The sequence below is a fragment of the Alligator sinensis genome, unplaced genomic scaffold, assembly GCF_000455745.1.
Source record: "Alligator sinensis unplaced genomic scaffold, ASM45574v1 scaffold301_2, whole genome shotgun sequence".
In the NCBI taxonomy this organism is placed as follows: Eukaryota; Metazoa; Chordata; order Crocodylia; family Alligatoridae; genus Alligator; species Alligator sinensis.
In genome coordinates, this window is record NW_005841874.1 from 2,279,089 (window position 1) to 2,301,348 (window position 22,260).

General features: G+C 45.2%; 1 long non-coding RNA gene across 1 annotated transcript in view; it reads right to left on the reverse strand.

The window, feature by feature from the left end:
* Positions 1-20,802: 20,802 nt before the first annotated feature.
* The window catches only part of LOC102384401, a 17,762-nt gene continuing 16,304 nt past the window's right edge, over positions 20,803-22,260 (reverse strand). Inside the window, exon 3 of the long non-coding RNA XR_323060.1 lies at positions 20,803-20,828. This is a non-coding gene — a long non-coding RNA (uncharacterized LOC102384401). The remainder of the gene's footprint in view (positions 20,829-22,260) is intronic.

The window sequence follows — 22,260 nt, forward strand, 5'->3', positions numbered from 1 at the left end:
AAGCTGGTTGCCTGCCACATTTCCTAGTCTTCCTGCACATCAGGATGGTTTATTCCTGTGTCCTCAGTAAGGTTTCTTTAAAATGCAACCAGCTCTCCTGGACTCCTTTCCCTCTCAGACTGGCCTCCAAGGGGATCCTGCCCAAAGTTGGAGATCCTAACTTTACTGACACCAATCTTCAGCTGTACCAAGCTAGGATCCCTCTTAACAATTAGAGCTATGCTGAATTCTGCCACCTAAGCTTCTGCTCCACCAGCTTCAGTTAGCAGCTACTCCTGGCTTGTAACAGTGGAACGTGAGAGGAGAATCAGGCCATAGCTATCCATTTTTAATTACTCAAAAAAAAATCTGAACGGAAAGAAACTCTGACTGCTTGTAGGATGATTATTTTATTATCTGAAGAACCCACACAAAGATACAGCTGTAACGATGGGTGGGCAAGTGAGGCATGAGCCCCGGGCATTGCCTAAAGGTGGGTATCAGAATGAAGCTGGGTGGGGGGTGCCTTGCTCTCCTGCTCCTTCCCTCCCCCAAGCTCCCACATCTTCCTAGCAGTGGCTCAGGCTCCAGCTCTGCCAGCAGGGAGAGCTGATCGGTGGCAACTGTGCAGAAGCAGGAGCGGGTACACGCCACTTCAATTTTTGCTGCCAAAAAACTGGTGTTTTTTGGCTCCTTGACACTTGTGTCAGCAGCAAAAAGTGAGGTGACATCTCACCTCATCAGCAGCAATTCACCGTCTCTTGCACTGCTGCCATTTTTATGCCCTGACTGCTGCCAGAGCCTGAAACAAAGTGCAGGGGGATAGCAGATGAGGGGAACTGCCCAGTGTGCAGTCATGCCTCTGAAAATGGTATTCTTTGAGCGTTTGTAGGTTTACTGCATGACTATAACATGGGACGATCTGGGATTTTGAAGGAGGGGAGGTGCAGATGGTGAGGTACCTCAGCACAAAACATTTTTCACCAGTTAAAAATAAACGAGAAGCTTTACTTATACACTAGGGGCCTTTGGTTGGATTATTCAGCTTAAGATGGAAGCAAAAACAAATGCAATTTAAGTGGAATGAATTAAAAACCATCTGCAGGGCTGTGAAATAGGAACTTCATTACCAGGAGCTAACAGACAATAGAGTTACAGAGCAAAGGATAGCTTGATTGGTGGAACATCAAGACCATTAAAAAAAAAGAGAAGGTTGTTAACACCTGTGCAACAAAGGGTTTAGAAGGGATCATGTAAATTATATTTGCTGCTGCTGAAATCTACTCAGGACTACTCAAACCAAATCTTTACTTACCATTGTTTCCCTTTAAAGCCAGGTTTTATGCAAATTTTAAAAAAAGTCGGGGGGGGGGTAGTTCTTTTGATCTTGATCTAACTTCTCTAGGTAAGGTTGTGTGTGTGGAGAAGAGGTCATCACATAGCCATCTGCTAGGCTGCTTAAGTGTCCAGATCCTATAAATCAGGGATGCCAAAGATACCGCCTATTGGGCCACATCATCTGGCCCCTGGTGCTGGCTCCACGCAATGCCAGTCTGGGACCTCCCCCTGCCCTACATGCTGGATCCAGTGCCTGCAGCACCTGCTCTGGCCAGTCTGGGAGTGGGCTGCCTATGGCAACTGTTCCAGCTGGTCTGGGGTGGGTGCCATACTCTGTGCGGGTCCTGGAGCATACGCCATGTGTGGCACAGTCCAGGAGCTGCCAGATGTGGCGAGGGCTGTTGATAAGCTTCATCTTGCATCTTTATATGTTGTAGGGTTATAGTTTAAAAATAGCAAAGGATTGGAAGAAAGAGGAAGCTTGCAGCTTTGATCCATTATATGACATTATATGACAGAGTTATTTCCTTCTTGCTTGCATTCACCACTCTCCAGACACAGGGTGAAGACTGATGCAACCTTTACTTGGCTGCACTGGTGAGTAAGTGGCAGTGAGACCATGACTTTGCTCTCTCGTGCACCTGCCCGTGTTGTAATTTTGCAATGGGAACTGCAGGAGCCACTGTCCTGATACCAGGAAGAGAAAAGGGATGGCTCAGGAAAGCTTAGCCCGTAAAGGTGCAGGCCTTGATCCCACACTCCTGACCTTACTTAATAGCCAGAGCAGCTTGCTGGGGGCACCTGGGAAAATACCTGCTGTGTAAAAAGGAGCTAAGTAACTGGAGGCCAGAGTTGTGGTCAGGTGCCGAAGACACAGCTGGGCTCTTATTGGGAATTCTCAAAAGCCGCTGTGTCTTTAGGCAGTTAAATGCCTTTAAAATACTCTGGTCTGGGAGGGAGGACAGAAAAAGGCAGAAATAACGTATCTGAAAACTAAGACATTTAGAAATGGAGAAGAGTCCATGGGTCTAGATGAGCAGTGAACCAAAGCATCCCATGTCTGGAGCTCCTCTCCACAGCAGAACTGCATGAGTTACCTGGCTACAATCAGTGCTTGTGAATCAGGTAACAGCCTGGATAAGCATATGCCACAAAGGCAGTGCAACTCACTTATCCTTGCTTAGCATCTCTCTGCCCTGGCACCGGGTTATCACATTCCACTCCTTCCAGATAGAATTGCTGCCTGTCACCTATCACCTGTCCCCTCCGGTATGGCTCTGAGTGGCACTCCCAGAGCCTGTCAGTTATTTGCTTTCCTGGCTTAGCTGTCACAGGCTTGACACACCCCAAATACTTGGAATATTTCCCTTGCTATAACCAACAAGAGCAAAGCCTTTTAGGGTATTGCCAAGATGCAGGCAGCAGATACAAAGTCAAAGGAACTCAAGGGACATTGGTCCATTTCAACCACTGCTTGCCTTTTCTTTTAAAAAAGAAACAGTATTTTCTCATCGGAAGGAGTGAAGTACATGGGTTAAACTAGGGGACAGGGAGCGAGGGTGCCTGGAGTCTGTTCTGATGACATCAGCTTCTCCAGTGACTTTGGGTAAATTCTTTGACTATATTGTGGCTTCCCCACTCATAAACCAATTCTGATGACACTCACCGCACCCGCGGGTGGAGTTTTCATGTGCCTACCTCACTCAGACATGGCTAAGTTCCCCCGATTTGAAACAGGAATGAGACGTCTAACATAGTGAGGTGGCTTTGAAAATCTCTGCCCGGCTCCCCTGCCCAATCAATACTTTTCAAGTACTTTTCCTTGGGACTCGGGTTACAGAAATGCAAAGCAGCCCTTTTTAGAGGATGTCCCCGAAACTGTAATCCATTTGTTTCTGAGCTACCCCTGGGTAATTATCTATTTTCTGGTGCAGCATCTGACACTTCAGATGCCCTTGACAAACGGTATGATCAAAAGGTCAGGCAGGTCATTACTCTTCTGGCTTCCCATCAACCTCCCCCACCCATTCACAACAATAATAGGTACTAGTGCATCACCTCTTTATCAGTGCTGAATTGCTTTCCTCAAGTGATACAATTGCATTCTGGCTTTTAGTCCGGCTGCAAAGTTTGACTTTTCCAGAACTGTTTAGGAGCAACTACAAACTGCCAGTCCACTGGATATCAACACAATGGCAAATCAGCAGCTCACTGAGCAAGCAATATCACCATTAGCTTTTATAACCAAATAAGTGGTTTCAAAATAGAGAAGGGGGGAGGGAGAGAAACATGCACACACGCATGCACACACACACATGCACACAAACAGAGGGCCTTTTGTGACTAAAGTTCATAGCAGAGGTCAGATTTTAGGGGGTCTGGGTAATTCCCTGAATACATTATTCAGAGGGCAATCAGTATATGCAAGAAGATAAAGCAATGGAAGCCATTTCATTGAGAATGTCCTTAGCTGTGAGGAATGGCACACAACAGGCGTATCGTATTAGCCTTGACAATCACAATTATTAAGCACTTTGCAAGTGGAGTCAGAAAAATGACACCTACATGGAGTCCCCCGGCATGCTGGGGAGCAGCGAACGTGGGCAGCTACTCAAATATGTAGACAAATCTGGCACATTCAAGGATGTCAGCCATTAATTTGGCCAATAGGCCTAGGCAGAAAAACCAGTCTTTACTTATAGTGAACAACTGTGTTTCCATGATGTTTGAAAAAAACCCCTCTGGTCAAGAAAAAGGGGAGGATACCTTTTATGGAAACTTAACATCCATCAGGAAAATTCAATTTTCAGGGCACGCTGGATTTTGAGGTTGTTAAGCATTTGAAACCTTAAATTCAGAAGATACAATGGAAATGGTAGTTACCATTGCAAATTCCCCAGAGAAAGAGCTATATGCAGTGCCCAGTGTGCGGGCCCTCTCCTGATCCCACCTGGGTCGCCATGTGCGAGTTCTCTCCCGATCCCATCCTCGTCGCCATGTGCGAGCCGGGGGCGAGCCGGGCCCGTCTTTCCGCACGCGGGGTCGGAGAGGACCGGTGGCGAGCTAGAATTAGTCACGGACGCATAATGGTTGATTTAAAGATTATTTACTTACACCGAAGATGGTCGCAGTGTAGGCTGGAAAACTTGCTTGAGTTGCGGTTACAGATAGAAAAGATGAGAGGTGGACTAGAGTTCCTTCCCGTGAACACTCTTCTAGCCCGTCCGGTTGGAGGCTGTAAACCGCGAGCCCGTCGCGCCAACCGAAGAAAGTACTCGAACCAAAGAGCTCTGAATAGACTCACACGAAGTTTGCTAGGCTCCGTGGATCTTTTTGTGCACAGGGAAGAGGGATACATCGAGGATTGCGCTCGGTGACGGGGAGAGGCTAGAGGCTGATCAGACCCCTGTTGCCTGCTTTAAATGCGCTGGGTCCGATAGGCTCCGCAGCGCATTGAGATCTTCACACAGCGTGAAGTCTCCTCCTCCTGGTGTTCGTGGAGTTCTCCAACTTGGGCGGAAACCACTCAAGCCTCTTATACGGCTAGCAAGCCAATCACTAGCCGCCCCGGGTGAATAATTTAACGCAAGCCAATAATGGGGCTCGAATTAGAATACAAATGGCGGGAACTCTTTGCACCGAGCATTTCTTAGATGCAAAAAGAAATGCACCATGCAAAGAAAGCTACAAATTGGCGGGAAGTTCTCCCTTGCACCGGGGTTCTCCTTTACAGCAGAAAACTCCACCGTGCAAAGAAGCTGCAATTTAGCGGGAAAATAATTTAGCAGTGCCAAAGCACACACAAAAACAAAAATCACAACTTTGGGTTGTGACACCCAGCTATTCCTACAGTTTGTGCTACTGCGCCTGCAAGACGATTCAAGTACATCAGATGCCCACCCAGTTAGATGCTGGACAGACTCTGTGATGGGTGCTGTATAACAAATCAGGCAGGTGTAACAGATCCTGGCATAGGCGGTCAGCACAACCTCCAGAACCATCCTGAATTATATCATCACCTCTCTGCAGCATCAAAACAAAGGTGCCTTTCCCTGGCTATTTAGCTGTGCAGTGGCTTAAGGAAAGTGCTTCTTCCTCAGCAGAAGGGAGTTTTAGTTGGTCAAACAAAGCTCTTGAGTTTCACCTATACAGGGTAGCAGCTGTGTAAGCTTGATTCAAAGCACTAAGGTTTTTTTCTGTCCACACCTCCCAGTCTCCAAGGATGTAAGAAGGCCTCTGTCAGGGAAACTAGCAGATTTTTCTTCCTCCTGCAGCTCATGATTCTGAGAATCACTGTCCATGTACTGACCCTTCTGTTTAACTTTTGAGAACAAATTAAAATGGGTAATTGTATTGGAGAGGTTACTGGCAAAAGAGCTGGAAGTTTTGGAGAGGAGGGTAGGGAATAGTTAGGGCTTCTGGGATTCAGCGAAACACCCAGGTAAGTTTTGGCTCAGGCAGGGATGCTTTTTTGCCTCCTTTTCTGTGGACAGCTGCAGATAGGAATTTAAATATGGAGAAGTGGTCAAATCCTCTTATCTCCTCGCAAAACAGGGACTCTCTGGCCAACTTCACTCTTCCAGTACATCCAACTTGACGAGGGAAATACATTATCTTCATGTTTCTGGTAAAATGATCTGCAGTGAAACAGCTATACATGTCGAAATCTACAGAATCACCACTGGACTTTAGCCCCTCCGTATGTGCAGGTTAAGGTGTGATGGGATCTAATGCATGGTTCACACAGTTGCACTTTGTGCCACGCCACACATGCATGGCAGGAGGTCTGATTATGGGATTGCACGTTAGATCCAATCGCACCTTATTGGTGGTGCCGGAGGAACCTGATCCTGGGTTCCCCCTGCACCAGCAAGAAGCAGGCTCCTCTGGCTGGGACCCTCATGCACCTCAGTTGAGAAGCTCCCAGCCATGGGGGCACCCCATACACCTCCGGGACAGGGGAGATCTCCTCTGCAGTGATCTCTTCATCCCAGGGGTGTGTGAAACCCCCAGTGTGGAGGTGATTGCTGCAGGGGCAATCCCCCCCACTTTGGGGGTGTGGGAAAACCCTGGGACCATAGGATATCCTCTGGTCCCACGGGTTTCTTGCAGCCCCGGGGTGGGTAGGAAATCACCCTTGCAGTGATCGTTCGGACCTGGCGGGGTTTTCCTGCACCCTGGAGCCCCAGGGATTGCAGCAGCCACAATCCCCAGGGTGCAGGGGTGCATGAAACCCCTAGACCTTGGGGATCATGGCTACCATGATCCCTAGGGCTTGGGGGTTTTATGCCATGCATGGTGCACCACTGTGGATGCAGGGGAGACACTGCCACACGTGCAAATTAAAGCTCATAGAAACCAGCTATAAACTCAGTGCACATTTTTTAGATCTAACTTTATCACTGGGTGGAGCTTTTTATTGTGTGATAGCTATTTTGCACGTGTAGCTGGTCTCCGGTTAACTGTGCAATACCGGTAGCATGTAGAGGGGGCCTCAGAGTTAGCATCCCCAAGGTAAACAGTAGGAGTCCTTAATTTTCTCTGAGCTCTTGTGTCAAACCTCGCTACCTTGGTTTGCATTTGAGTCATTTTTAAGTTTATTTTCAGCCTCCATGAGGGCTTGCAGCTTATTTTGGAGCACAAATAGGCTGCAACCTTCCAAACAAAAATAGTGAGCTGCCACACAAAATTGCCCCATAACTTGACACACGTACTGTGTTATACACAGAATGAATACATATCTTCATGAATTCTTCTCCTGGGGAGAGTTTTCATTAGCTAGCTTGGCATCTATATGAATCATCTCCCAACTGAGAAATCATTTATGGTCCTGGGTAGGCATCATTTGCAGCAGAGCAAAATTAATTCTTCTTCTTAATGGTGCAGTGGGGTGAGCACATACAAAATGAGGAAGGACTCAAGAGAGGCCTCCATTGTCTGGAACGCTTTTGCCATAGATGTGACTGAGCTGAACGGCTCATTGTTTGCTACGCAGGGCTGAATTTCAGTGGTCATAAAACAGTCTGAAAGGCTGGGTCATGCTATAAAGAGAGATTCAAGCGCCACCTAGTGAAAAAATGAGAGAAATAAAATTTCCCAATTTTCCCAACAAATTCAGGGAATTTCAGCCCTAGGTAGAGACACCCTTACTACACTAGCAATGGTATTAATGGAAAAAGATAAGACATAGCTAAACAAGCCTGGGGTCAGTAATTTTTTCCTAGACAGTGAGAGGCATTCTCTCCTCTCTGGAAGGAAAGTCACTCCTACACTCTTGACAGAACTGATATTCAATCAAGAAAGAGGACAGTGTCCCTCGGCAGTGCACAAGGGATGTGCAATCAAAGAAAATCCCATCCCCACTCCTCAGCATTGTGGCTTCTAGGACAGTTCCTCACATCTCCAAGGATAAGGAATGAAATATTTGGCAGTGAGAGAAGGTAGGGCTCAACTCTGTTCAGAAAGGTGACGTATCTGAAACAAATCATTCAAAGCCTGAAGGAGAATGACTTTCATTTCTGTGTCACATCAGCCCAAATGCATGGAAAAACCAAGAGATTTTGCAAATTTTTCTTATGCCTCTCAAGTAAATAAATGGGGAGAGAAGGCCGGGATAATAATTTTCCTAGTGCATTCTCCTCTAAGGCTGGATCAACAAATCATTTCGTCATGTTCTTAAACACCGTTGAAGTCTACGGCAGTTAAGCCACATGCTTAACTGCTTTGCTAAAGCAGGGTGCAAATGAAAACACTAGCTAGGCAGATGTGCTCCTGAATTGCAGGGTACCAATTATGTCCCAATGCCACCCCTGGAAAAGAGATTGTGCTTTGACAATTTGGGGACATGGCTCTGCCCCCTGCCAGGTGTGCCACAGAGGCACCATGTGCCACTACAATAGTCAAGGGTGCATACTGTTCCTTCTCAAAGGAGCAGAAGTATCTGCTGCCCTGTGCCGTGTGGCTGCCTGCCCAGAGGTCCCCTGCTATGCCCTGGCAGGATGGCACTGGTAATTAAACAGCAGATGGCACATCTGACCCTCCCCCCGGTGAAGACCTTCACCCTTGAAATAAATCACAGAGAAAATAAATATGGGACCCCATATTTCAGTATCGCCATGGCGATTCTTCCTGACTACAGCACTGTTTCATGAAGTATGTCTAGAGCCAAGGGCTAACTGGCTTTTCTGGCAAATGATGGCACCATCATGTTTTTCACATGTCTTCCTCCCAGCTGCTTAGAGTCCTTGGAAGGGAGGCGACATACAGCTTCTGCCTGGCACTTGCTGCCCATAGGACAAATGGCTTTTATAAGGAAGAGAGGATGTGGCCATTTTCTTCTGTTCCAGTTTCAAACCTGGGTAGAGACCAGCCGCTCTATTTATTATAAAGCACCTCCATGGCCCTTGGTCTCCTGTCCTATGCATGGTACAAAGAGTATAATGTTCACAAGGTCAAAGCTTTGGGGACTCAAAGAACGTATCCCTTTACAGCCAAGGCTTTGTATCAAGAACAACCTAAGCCCAGCAGTTATTACCATCCAAAGGTAATAAGAAGCCTAGAAGACATGTTCACACATCACTGCCCTTCCTAGCAGATCCATGTCCACCAGCTAACACCATCACAAATAGCATCCTGCTTGGTTGTCTCAGCAAAAAGGCCATGCATGAAGACTTAAATTACTCTCCTACCCTTAGAGACATTCCTGCAGGTCAGGGTTGTAGGATAGAGATGTGGAAGCATCCAAAGAGGGCTCAAAGGCATGGATTCATGACATGAAAAATAGGGGCCTTTTTTTTCCAGTGCAGTCCCAGGGCTGAGACTGACAATCAGGTTCTTATTGTACCATTAATTGCATGAACATATGGCTGGGCTACTATTTAAAATGCAATTAGCTGTTTAACCCTGCCTTAAGCGTAACATCTGCTGAGACCCAATGTCCCTGCAGCTGTAGTCCAGCCACTGGACGGAGACAGGACCACATAGGTTAGATGGGTTTTTACAAAATAAGCACTTGTTACAATTTTCTGGACCCCACTTTGCCTCTTTTGTTCCTTTCAAAATTTAGCCTTACAGTAACAAAACAATAAGAAGCAGTGTCTGGATCCTGGACTCGGAAGCAGATCCACAGGACTCCAGGCTTCATTATACCCTTTTGTCCATAATAGAGAAAAGCCACATTCTGGGGTTTTGAGCTTCTTATTGCAAGTCACGGAGTCTGGGTCTGAATTTAGACCAGGATCTGGATTTCCTCAAAAACGCATACTTTCTAATCCAGTTGCAGCTTGCTGATGACATTAATGGAGGTGTATGCCTAAATCCCCTTGGCTACTTAACAAATCTCTTAAAATAAACCAAGATATGAACTGAACTAAGGCCTTGTGCTACTAAAACCTAGTACTGAAGCAGCCTTTCTATGATGTCCACTAGTTCTCTTAATCTGTAAGACTGTGCCCTGCCTCACCTCTATTTGGCTATTTTCATGCTTTACATTAGTGCACATTCTCCACTAGTTATAAATTAACAGATGTCCAGAAGAATGCTAAAATCTCAGTTTTCCCTCATATAGACCAATTCACACTGCAAAATAGCAAGAAGCTCTTTGAACCCATTCCCTCATCTCTGTTTTGTGGGAATGAAAAAGGTAGGGAGCTGTTAAAGATAAACGAGAGTCCATGAAACAAGGCTTCATTCTGGATTCATAGACCTTTCAACGTTGAGGGTGTTTGGCTTAAGCCCCATAATTGAGAGGAAAGCTTGGATTTTTCCTTTAAAAATTCCAGTGGTCTTTCAAAATTTCATGTGGGAATGTCTCAGATTTTTTTCTAAACCTATTTTCTTGCAAGGGAAAAAATATCCAAAACTTTGTTACAAAGTTTGTGACCAGCTATATGTTATACAGAAGTTTGAAACAACTGAGATAGATGCTTGACTATGACTTTTAGGAGAACAGTATATTGAACTAGCACTTTATAAAATGACTACCTTAATAAATATGTGTAATGCAAGTTCCTGGACAGTAAAAGACAGGCACATTTAAATCAGTGAAATACAGTATCAGAAAAAACTTGCATTTATTGATTCTAATGTGAGGTCAGAGAACCGCTCCTAAAAGGTTAAACCCTTTAATAAGCATCACACAGACCACAACTTACACCTACGCTAGAGGCCATAAGCAGTGAAATATGCAGGGCTAATGGAAGACATCATTGAATTTTTGGAGTGTGCAAGGAATGCTAGATCAAGCTGCAGTAAGAGTCCAGTGTAGACAGCACAGGGAGACGACAGAGCAGGTGGTGGTAGGACTAAGCAGGGAGCTTCTGCAAAACCTCGCAGACCAAAATGTAGCATGGACCAGAAAGCTGAGCACTGCATGCCTGAAGGGAGCTCCGAAGGTCAGGCTTTATCTAGCCTTCAAAATGAACTACACTCTCCTCTTGGGGGGCCTGTTCTTACTCCCATTGCCATTGAATAGCAAGCCAGCAATGAAACAAGGATGGGCCTTCTCCTGGCAATCACAGCATCATTTTTCCCTGTTTCAAAGGGTACTGGGTCACTCCTTCGCCTCATGTTTCATCTCATCAGTACTGTGGAAACATCCCTCCCCCACCACGACGCTAATGAAGATGAGAGCTGGTCTCCCATTCAGGCTGGTGCTGTATAATCAGAATCAGGGGAGCAGGCCTTCAAAACGCTTCTCCAGCACTTTTATTTGTTGTGCCACAACGTGGCTGGCACAGTCGCTGAATATGTAGATTTAGAAGTACGTTTTTACAGCCACGCTCCAGAGGTATGCGCGCTAATCCCATTATCTGATAACAGGATTTGTGAGCGCGCCTCCCACCAGCCTGCGCTAAGAATGCGCCCCTTTGCGGTGCTAGGAAATGCAGTTTAAATCCTCGTGAAAAGTTGATAAAACATATGTTCAAACTGGGGAATCAAACCAAACAAGTTTATCTAAAGTTGAAATCCTGTCAGGATCTCATTTCCCCCTCGCTCACAGGCTCCCCCTCTCCCTTTTAAATCACCGATTGGGGTCTCGCTATTACTGATGATTTTCTGCATGTTAGTCACATATGCTCTCAGATGCAAATGCCCTTTCCAAAAAGCGGGCTGGATGCCAAATGTGAGATCTGATCACTTCTGGGGTTTGGGGAGTTTCGACTCTGATCCAAAGCCAGGCCCTACTTCTATAGCCTCTAATTCCTTTTAATTTCCCTCCTAAAGCAGGCCAAATTCAATAACACTGATGCTTTAAGTACAAATTAGCATTTGCTCTTAGTTACCTACATGTTATTGATGATTCTAATCAGATGCAGTTTGTTTGGAGAAAGAGGATCCTATTAAAGAACCGCAGAGGACCGGAAAGCTCAGGGGATCAGAAGGTGGGTGCAGTGCATTTAACAGCTGGCTCCAAGTACAAATTCAGCAGAGACTGTCGGCAACTGAGGCTCTTGGGTGTTTGTTCATTCATTCATTCATTCGGCGATGGAAGCCTGCATTCAAAGTAGCGCCTTAGTAGAAAAATTGACACGTGTAGCTCCTAGGAGAAGTCAAGCATTGAATGAACATAGAAACAAAACCCACATCCTCCTCCTGAGAATTTCCAGATATAGAGACGGACACTAAGACTCGCATTAGCTTTGCCCATCGAGAGGTAATTGATGATGTCATCAATTTCTCTCACCCTCAACACCCAACAAAGTTGATCAGTTAGTGGGGACCCTGAGCTTCAGTGAAACTAGGTGGACACCCATGAATGGTCCAACTGGTCTAACTTTACATCCATCCGTTAACATGTTACAGTTCCCATGTACGAGCTGGATGGACCATGGTATTTTGGATACGTGGTTTTGTGGTCAGACTGTGTAGAACCACCTCTTCTTCAGGACATTCACTCTCCAAGCAGCACTGACATACTGTCATGTTTCTTACCATAGGTATTGCCTCTGTGCTATACTGGACCCTCAAAAGTGCTCAAAAATGCATGAAGGGAAAGTTATGGTACTGGATGAATGTTTGTGAACACCCCAAGCATGGCTCAAACTTAAGGGGTCCTAGAGAGCGCCAGTAAAGTGCCGAGTAGTTTTAGTTCTGCACAGCAGGCCCTCGTCCCTACAACCGCATTTCAGTATGGAGATCAGACTGGAATTGGGAGGACTAGGGGGACACAAGAAGGGGGAAATCATTGTTGCAGGTTGATAAGAAACAAGAACTTTCCCAGTTTCTCAGTAAAGCTACAAAAACCCAACAAACCCCCAAACATTTTGGGGTTAAACAAAATATTGTGTTTGATATGAAATGCTTCAGTTTGGCATTTTTAGTGCCTTATTAAATTAATGTAGGCAATTTTTGACATGAGAAAGATCATTTAGATCACGTGGAAATAAAATGTTTCTGATTTTTTTTCAGGGAAACTATTGCCTGAATTCACAAAATGCTTTAGGCCCCCAAAATACCAATTATTAGTTCATAAACTATTTCTCAATAAAATCTGCCTGATTGCTCATCTCAATGGACTGGGCGAAGTGTACTTCAGATAAATAAAGATGGTCCTACTCAAAGGGTTAAACTCCAAACAACAGAGATTTTTCCTGTGGATGCCTTAAGTGAATCCTGTCGAAGATGTAGGATCCATGAAACAGCCTGAACCAATAAAATAGAAAAATATCTAAGAGGACACCTGTCCTGAAACATTAAACAAAAGTTTGATGTTCATGCTGCATGGACTGCTATAGATGTGTTTGTACAGCACCTCACACGATGCACATTAGTCACACTGGAACGACCCAACTCTCTAAGCACTACCACAGTTCAGACACATAACACTTGTCTGGATTAACAGGGATGGCAGGGAAGCAGTGTTCACATGAGCTTTCCACCAAAGGAACAGTTTGGTTTTTAAACAGACCAATTCGACATTTGCTGTTGCAGACCCATTTACCCATTTGGAGACATGCTTGGCTTTACAACCCATTTGACCAGGGAAGGAAGGAACTTTTTTTACAATACCTGTAGCACCAGCTCCAGAAGCTAGGTGCAGACACACATCAGGGCTTTTGAATCAAGCACGGGAACCAAAGCATCTGAAAAGTGCATACCCAACCTGCTGCCCACCTGGAACTCCAAGTTTGCCGGGGAGAAGCCCTGGACAATCAAACTTTGCCTTTTTGTCTCAAGCAGCTACACTTTTAGGTCATCAGGAACAAGGCATGAACTAAATTGCATTGCACAGCTCAGCCCACTAAAGGGAGCTCCAGGCTCAGAGCTAAATATTAGCTCCTTCTATTTAAGTAAATGACACCAAAAAGGCCTCTATTTTATGCTATGATAACAAGTGACACAGAATTAATGGAATATTTTCAGAACTGCTTGTCAGAAGCCCATTCACATCATAGTCTTTATCTTCCCTCCTATGTGGTAGCATCGCTTCCCTTTTTTCTTTTTTTGCATTTGGTTTAATTGCCAAAATAGAGCCCCAATACGCCCCTGGGAACACAGAATGCATTCAGGGCAAATTTTGCTTTATAATGGACATGACCATGCTCTCCTAGAAAATGTTCCCAACCCAAGTTTATTAACATATGCCTTCAAAAAGAAACCTCAACCCCACTAATAATCAGCCTAAAGCAATTATACAATTAAAGTATCAGTATTTACGACCTAGAGAAAAGGGGTTGCCACTCCTATGAGAGTCTGGCAAATAGCAGCACTATTTTGTGCTCCTGTATGATAGAGGAGTAGTAGGAATTTGAAAGCAACAGGGTCAGCGTCAAGGAGGCCATGCATTGAACTCTTTTGGATTAGATAGATCTCGATGCAGGAAGCATTCACAGTACTAGCAGTGCCCAGTAGATGGTGGAAATACACTGCAACCGGGAAGGAGCTCCAGGACAAGCATATGCTCGAGTTTTGCCTGACCAGGAAAACAACAACAAGAAAAGCCCTAATTGGCTTGCAACTGCACAGGGATTTAAAAATGAATCGGCAAAAACCTTAGGGAGCAGCAGGCGATGGGCCACGGCATGCGAAGCCTCATAATTTAAGGAAATAAAAAAGGGGGTTTAAGGAAATAGAAAAAGGGGGTTTAACAGCCAGAAATGTCCTGTCCAGCCATGCAAGTGCTAATCTCTGGGGCTTTAAAGCAGTTTGGTGAGATGATGGAATGGGGGTGGGAATAAGTATTTCATTTCCATTTTGTTCTGGGCGAGGGGAGCTGTTCTCACTTGATGTGCTGTAGGGTCCTTTCCAGTATCTTCTGATCCCGCCGACTTGACCGTCCTTCTGGAGTTAATGGCTCCTGATCAAGTGAAACTCCCTCTTCTTGTGCGTTTCCTCAGGCGGCTCTTCAAACCGATTATTATCAATTTGCCCCCTTACAGCCAAGGGTGTTTTGCATTTACCTTCCTCAAAGGCAGCAGGCCAGTGAGAGGATATTCTTGCCGTATATTCATTCTGCTTTTATTCCATGCTCCATAGTCCCAGTACACGAAGTGGTAGGAATACACCGACAATTTTAATGGCAGCTCTGACCAACCCGAGAGGCAAGAAGTTCTTTAAGTCTTTAAGCAATGGTTGCATTCAGAGGCCAAGTTGCAGGTATGTCCCACCGCCTACACATGTCTTTGCCCGTCATCCTTGCTGAAGACATTTACAGAATAACAGGAGTTTTGTCTCTTGAGGGTTCATTTATTCCAGTGCTCAAACCCTACCTGGAGCCACAGTCCTCTCTAGTCCCTGACAGTATTGCAATGGATGGATGGGGACATCACTGTCTAGTCAGATACTACACAGCATGAGATGGTGAAGAGCCCAATTCTTCCTCTTTCTTTGCACAGTCAGAGGTCTCCCTGGGTCTGCGAACAGGATCAGGCTTGAAGCCTTTGTAAAGAAGGGCAGCTTGTTCATCTACATTTTCAAAGCACTGACTAATCAATCCTCAGGCACTGCTGTGAAGCAGTTTTACTGATGCAGATCCTGAAGTTAAGAGGCTTGCTCAAACTTCATTTTGGAATCAAGATTAAGACTCAGGAGCATTTGGCCTCTACAGCAGTACTCAAAACCATTTAGCCAAGGCTCCCTCCTTGCTCCCCAGGTGCCTCCAGCTCAGCCCGAGTTTGTGGGAGCTGCTGGTTCTCAGATACCTCCTGAAAAACAACAAATCAAATATAGCAGAAGATAGATCCCCTCTGCTGCTAACCTTGCCTGCACTTCTTATCTCGGGGCACGGGTAAATCTGATGTAGGGAGCGAGACTGAGACCACTTAGTGTTCCCACTGGTGAAGTAGAAATCATTACATGCCCGTCCTGCCTATTGCTACAAGAGGTTTCAAACACTTCACTTCAATTTTACTGCCTTAATGCACCTGCTGCCTTTCCCATTCTGTTTATTTTTCACCCTCTGAAGCAGCAACAATCAACCACATGAAGTGTTGTCTGAAGACAAAGTGGACCAGGGTACAAATGCAGTCATGAACATAGAAACAGGCACTTTAAAAAAAAATTACATCATTAACAGCTTATGTTATAATCAACTCAGAGACTTCTCTAGCTCCTTTGCAGGAGACCAGAGTTCAGTTCTAGGTTCCTGGTGGCCAGGGTCTCCCAACGGCGAGTGCCGGCACCTGTTGAAACATAGTCGCCTTCCTTTCCTGATACTGAAGCTTGCAGCCTTGTTGGTGAGGCTGCACGATTCTGCTCAAGTCTCCTTCAAGAACATTCTTGGAAAAGGCAATAGTAAGAGAAAAAGGCAAAGGAGATTTTCCTGTACTGTTTGTAGCCAGTTCTCCATCTACTGGATTTTTCTCCATCTCCCAGGAAAACACACTTCTAAGTATTCATATTATTGTGGGGCAACTCCCCCCCCCCCCCCCCCCCCCCCCCCCTCTTTTATTTGGGGGCCACCCCCCCCCCCCCCCTCCCCATTCATATTTAGTTGTCTAAAAGCTCAGACCTGTGCTCCATCTTAAAGGCTATTTACATCATGTTATGATCCACCTGGGTGCTATTTAATAGAGAGGTTCGAGATGGCATTGCATCTAAAATGTCTCAAAGAGGCTGGCTCTTTGTAGGCTGGTATCCGTGTGAAGTTGTACGGTGTGACCGTTCACTTGGTGAGGAAGCAAGGTGCAAACATGCCTGAATCGAGATGTGATTGCGTAACAGGATTGTGTAAGAGGAAGGTAGCTCACATGGATATTAAAGGGAGAGTGAAGTCCTACTTCCCGAGTTAAGCCAGTGATTCTCAGCCATGGAGGCAGGGCATCCTGGGTGCCATGAGATCCTTTTCAGAGTGCCATAGGGTATCACAGGATATTAGCATAGTAAGGTGTGCAAACACCTACACACGATTCACAAGATAGACCCAGAGATTTGAAACAGGAATCCATAGCATCAGAAACACTCTGATCTGTCGTCTGAGTTGTTTGCAACCCAGGATTTGCTTTATTAGATTCATAGATGTTAGGGTCGGAAGGGACCTCTATAGATCATCGAGTCCGACCCCCTGCATAAGCAGGAAAGAGTGAAGAAGTTCTTCCTAATGTCCAATCTAAATCTGCTCTCTGCTAGCTTGTGGCCATTATTTCTTGTAACCCCCGGGGGCGCCTTGGTGAATAAATACTCACCAATTCCCTTCTGTGCCCCTGTGATGAACTTATTGGCAGCCACAAGGTCGCCTCTCAACCTTCTCTTGCGGAGGCTGAATAGATCCAGTTTCTCTAGTCTCTCCTCGTAAGGCTTGGTCTGTAGGCCTTTAACCATATGAGTGGCCCTTCTCTGGACCCTCTCCAGGTTATCCGCATCCCTCTTGAAGTGCAGTGCTGAGAATTGCACGCAGTACTCCAACTGCGGTCTGACCAGCGCCCGATAGAGGGGAAGTATCACCTCCTTGGACCTATTTGTCATGCATCTGTTGATGCACGATAAAGTGCCATTGGCTTTTCTGATGGCTTCGTCACGCTGCCGACTCATGTTCATCTTGGAGTCCGCTAGGACTCCAAGATCCCTTTCCACTTCCGTGCCACCCAGCAGGTCAGTCCCTAGGCTGTAGGTGTGCTGAACATTTTTCCTCCCTAGGTGCAGCACTTTGCATTTCTCCTTGTTGAACTGCATTCTGTTGTTTTCTGCCCACTTGTCCAACCTGTCCAGGTGTGCTTGCAGCTGTTCCCTGCCCTCCGGCGTGTCCACATCTCCCCATAGCTTTGTGTCATCCGCAAACTTGGACAGAGTACACTTCACTCCCTCGTCCAAGTCACTGATGAAGACATTAAAGAGTATTGGTCCAAGGACCGAACCCTGCGGGACCCCACTGCCCACACCCTTCCAGGTCGAAACGAACCCCTCCACCACGACTCTCTGGGTGCGACCCTCTAGCCAATTCGCCACCCACCGGACTGTGTAGTCATCCAAGTCACAGCCTCTTAACTTGTTCACCAGTATGGGGTGGGATACCGTATCGAAGACCTTCCTGAAGTCTAAGTATACGACATCCACCCCTCCTCCTGTGTCCAGGCGTTTCGTAACCTGGTCATAAAAAGAAACTAGATTGGTCAGGCACGATCTGCCTGCCACGAACCCGTGCTGGTTTCCCCTCAGCATAATTTGTCCTGCCGGGCTCTCACAAATGTGAGCCTTGATAATTTTTTCAAAGACTTAGTTTTCTGTAGTCACAGAACAAGTGAAATTAGTTTCTGAACTGGGGTGCTGCTAAATTTAGGAAAGTCACGGAGGGTGCCTGGGGGTCTCAAATGGTTGAGAACCATTGAGTTAATTACTGGCCTATACGGATATCCATAATGATGTCAAACATTGAACATGCTGCTCTCTCCTCTGTCCTCATCTCCACCCACAGCAAAACACCGATTACACGTGCAGCCTCATTTTTTCTAAGCTGATCACGGATGCATATGGTTATCCAATTCTCCAAAGCCCAGGCCCCACTTACTGCTGTTTATTCTGAGCTGTCCTTATATTCTTCCCAGTGGCAGCTACACGACAGCCAGGATGTATATGTTCCTGTGACATATACAGAGGGAGGCCCCAAAAAAGTAATTTGACCCAAAGCACCGATCTCCTTGTTGACCCATCAGCTACTTTAATACAGCCTCTAGGGTTGGAGTATACAGATAGCATTTTATCTACAGGTCTAATTTCAGAGGGGCTTTCTGTTGCTGGAGCATCCTTTTTCTGAGCTCTCTCTTCTGCCTCTTTCGATCACATTGCATTGGATTGATTGAAACTATCCTGCTTTGAAACGCTTCTGAATGACCTGCCTCTAGGTCTCCTAAGAAGATCTTTGTGGGATAACCAGGCAAGTATTTCTGGCACAAACTCTGGTGTTCTCAATGCAAATGCATGTCTCTGAGCAAACACATGCCCTTCCCAAACCAGTGACATGAACAGAAGCTACACAGTGTGACTGTTCGCTTGGTGAAGCAGCAAAAGGGGTGTGAACATACCTGAATTGAGATGTGATTTTCACTTTGCAAAAAAGGATCCCAACTTTTTTTTGCCACTGTTCACCCTGCTGCAGTGATAAATGCTACCACATCTTTTTGCAAGCAGAGCTCAGAAAGATTTCACAAATCTCATGCATAAAAAGATTTTCATTCAAATAATTGAACCAGCCAGCTGCATGTTCCCAAACTTTGAGTTTTTCTTTTTAATTCATTCTGCTTTAAAAAAAAAAAAAAATCATAATTTTTTTCTTTTGTATTGCAGACATACCTGAAGAGTGCTACATAATCTTTGGATTCCTCTGTCTGACAATTATCTAATTAATTAATCATCTGATAATTAAAATGACCTCCTTTTGGCTGATACCCGATCTGAGGGAAGTTCAAAAGAAACTTGACACATCATGTTGTGTCATGTTCCAGCATGACCCACTACAGGCATGTTATCATGTTATGTCACATCTGGTTTTCAGAGAGCAAAATGAGCCAAGATACAAATTAAAGGGGAAAAACCAGCTGTACAGGGTTTGCCTGTGTCTAATCAGTCCGAATACCTGGCAGCATGTAGCAGCAGGTGAACTTCAGGAGTGTCTATAAAGCTGTCACTAAACCCAGAATGACAAGTGATTAAGGTAGTGGCTGGATATGTCCACACACGTGAGAGCACTCTGCTACGAAGGTACCTTATGCCTCATGCATTCCTCACAGCAGAGGATATAAAAGTCAGCCCAAACCCGGGCTAAATTGGCTGAAGAATACAACATGAGGCTGAAAAATGCCACCCCTGGGATGGGAGCCTGTGAACAATGAGCTACAGACCGGCAGACATTGCGCTGGAGTGGAGTGACGGCCCGTGGGGACAGAGGGAAAGGGAGCGTGAGGACATTGCAAATGAAGGCAGATATCTAGAGGGGAGCTGAGGCCGATCAGATGAGCAACATGTCTCCTTCTGCAACTTTTATTGACCTCAGGAGTGGAGAAAGTTGCATGAGCACAAAATGAGCCAGTAGTAGCATGGAGGTGGTCTCCCTGCCAAAGCTGTCTTTAGAAATCCTTTGGCGTTCACGGGATTGATCCTGCACCTCTTCTCAACTCCGGTAAATCTGGGGGGTTTCAGCGTAGCACCTGCAGCTCCCTCCAGAGAGCTCACCAAGGAAAGGACACTCCTCAGAGATGCAAGCAGTTCAGCTTTACATCATTTTTTCCAAAATATTTCTCTTGCCTGGTGGTACTTCCATGGAAAGTTAACATGCGGCCCTAAGTTCCTAGGTATTCATATTCATTTCAAGGCAGCATGCGCACTTCCCTTGCTTGGCAAGTTTGCACAAAACCTTTTAGGAGGCAGATCATTAACTCTGAACCTTCGCTCTTCTGCGACCCTGTTCTAGTTTCAAGTGGAGTCAGTTGGGTTCAAGGTCAATCATTGTGCTGTTCCTCAGCCAAGCCAGAGAGAAAATTTGGGTCCAGAAAGAACACAGACAATATAAAGACCAGTATTTTGTAGTCGTCTTGCCATGTCCATCACTGGAAAGAGTTATGGGTATTATTATGGGTAGTATTGGTTGACTGGTACAGCACGTTCACTGGCATTGAAATTAATGTAGGATTTCAAGTTTGATCTTTAGAGGCCCCTTCTGCTGGAAGTTGTGTTGCACTGCTCCAGCAGTTTCCAAGGTGATGCTTCTGCCTTATGGATTACTGTAGGTTCAGGAAAAATACAGATTTCTTGCATGCGTTGAGACGAATAGAATAAATTGCAGTGTCCGAGTCCCGGAGCAGTGGGAACCAGGAATGCTTCCTCTGAACTCAGTGGAGTTGAGTGGTGGGAGGAGATATGGGGATTTGCATTGATTTTATGCTATTTTTGTGAAAACATGAGCCATCGGTAAACAAAGACATGAAGGTTTAGTGGCAGAAGAGCCATATAACTGTAATGGGCCTGCTAGATTTTTTATAAGTTGTAGATGACACTGGTCTCTTCCCAAGAGGATATTGGTTTTCTGTATATAATTAATAACAAGAAAACTGTATCCTGACTTTAAGGTCCACATGAGCATCCTGGAACAAAAAGGGCCATAAATTAACATCAATTATGTATTAAAGTTCCAATTAACCTGGCTGACACTGATATACTCTAACAAGGTACACTTAGATAAAAGAAGCAACTCTCTAATTACTTGGAACGGGACCTCCTGACCCATTCTGCTCTTTTATCCCAACACCAACCTAATGAGGAAGGAAGTGAGAGGTAGGAAACTGTGCATAAGGCGAGACTACAGCACCACAAGATGCCCCCTGGGAAATGCTTTTACCTTCTTAAAACTGTCAATGATGAATATTTTATTGCTCTCAGAGTCTTTTAACTGTTTGAGGAGGAAGTGTTTTTAAGGATGAAATTGCTAGCATCCATTTAAAGGCTGAAGCTGCCAGATACTTTACATACACGTTCCTTCTCCACCCCGGTACACCTTCCCAAAGTGCTCCTTGCCACGATACTTTGGGTGCCCTTAAAGACTTTAAATGTTCACAGTGAAGCAAGATATCTTAATTTTCTTGAGGAAAAAGAAAACATAAAACATAGGAAATCCATTATACTTTAACAAGAGCCAACATAGATATATTTTTCACTGTTAAAATCTCGTGGTAAAGTCTAAGGATAAAAAAAGACATGAGAACGTAACATATAGAGAGAGTTAGTGAGGGAGAGACACACAGAAAGGTGCTGGATAAGGATTCAATCAATTAAGAATATATGGAATGGTCTAATAAGTTAGTTTTTTCTATTCTTACTAAGTGCTTTAAAACAGATAGCATGATATATTCAGTATTGTGGAACAAAAGGAAATAGGTCTTATTCACATTTAACTCCAAAAAAAAAAAATCCATCTACCAGTACTGTCTAAAGAAAATAATAAAAAGGCTCCGGCAGAGATTCTAAGTGTATAATTATAATGAATCACAAAGGTGAGTGGAAAGAATTGAGTAAAAAAAAAAAAGAAAAAAAAAAGGTACATCCTGGAAGTATGGTTTTATTAAATTCTTCCGAGTGCTCATGCATTTTACCCTGCACCCCTCCCCAGCCCCTGAGCCCTTGTAATTGCACAAAGGGCAGAAAGGGCTTTATAATTTTCTATTTGAAACTGTTCCACTTTGGGGAGTTTTTATTCAACAGGACAGCGAGGGCCATTTCTGTAACGGGGATTTTGTGAGGTCTGGTGTGTTCATGCAGAGCAGCCCTTGCTCAGTGCCATATTGTGAGCTACATCCTACAGCACTCTAAATCATTTAGAAGTCCTAGTGGCATTTTAAATGGTTACTGGTTTCCCAGTGCAGACTTCTCCAGTTGCAGTACAGCTGGAGTCTCACAACTTCCACTCTTGATTTCCTCCCCCCCTCAAACTTCACTTCTCGGAAAAAAGTAGTTAGTGGAGTCCAAAGGCACCGTCTAATTAGAGTCGCAGCCTTCAGGACTCAGAGGGGGGCATACGAC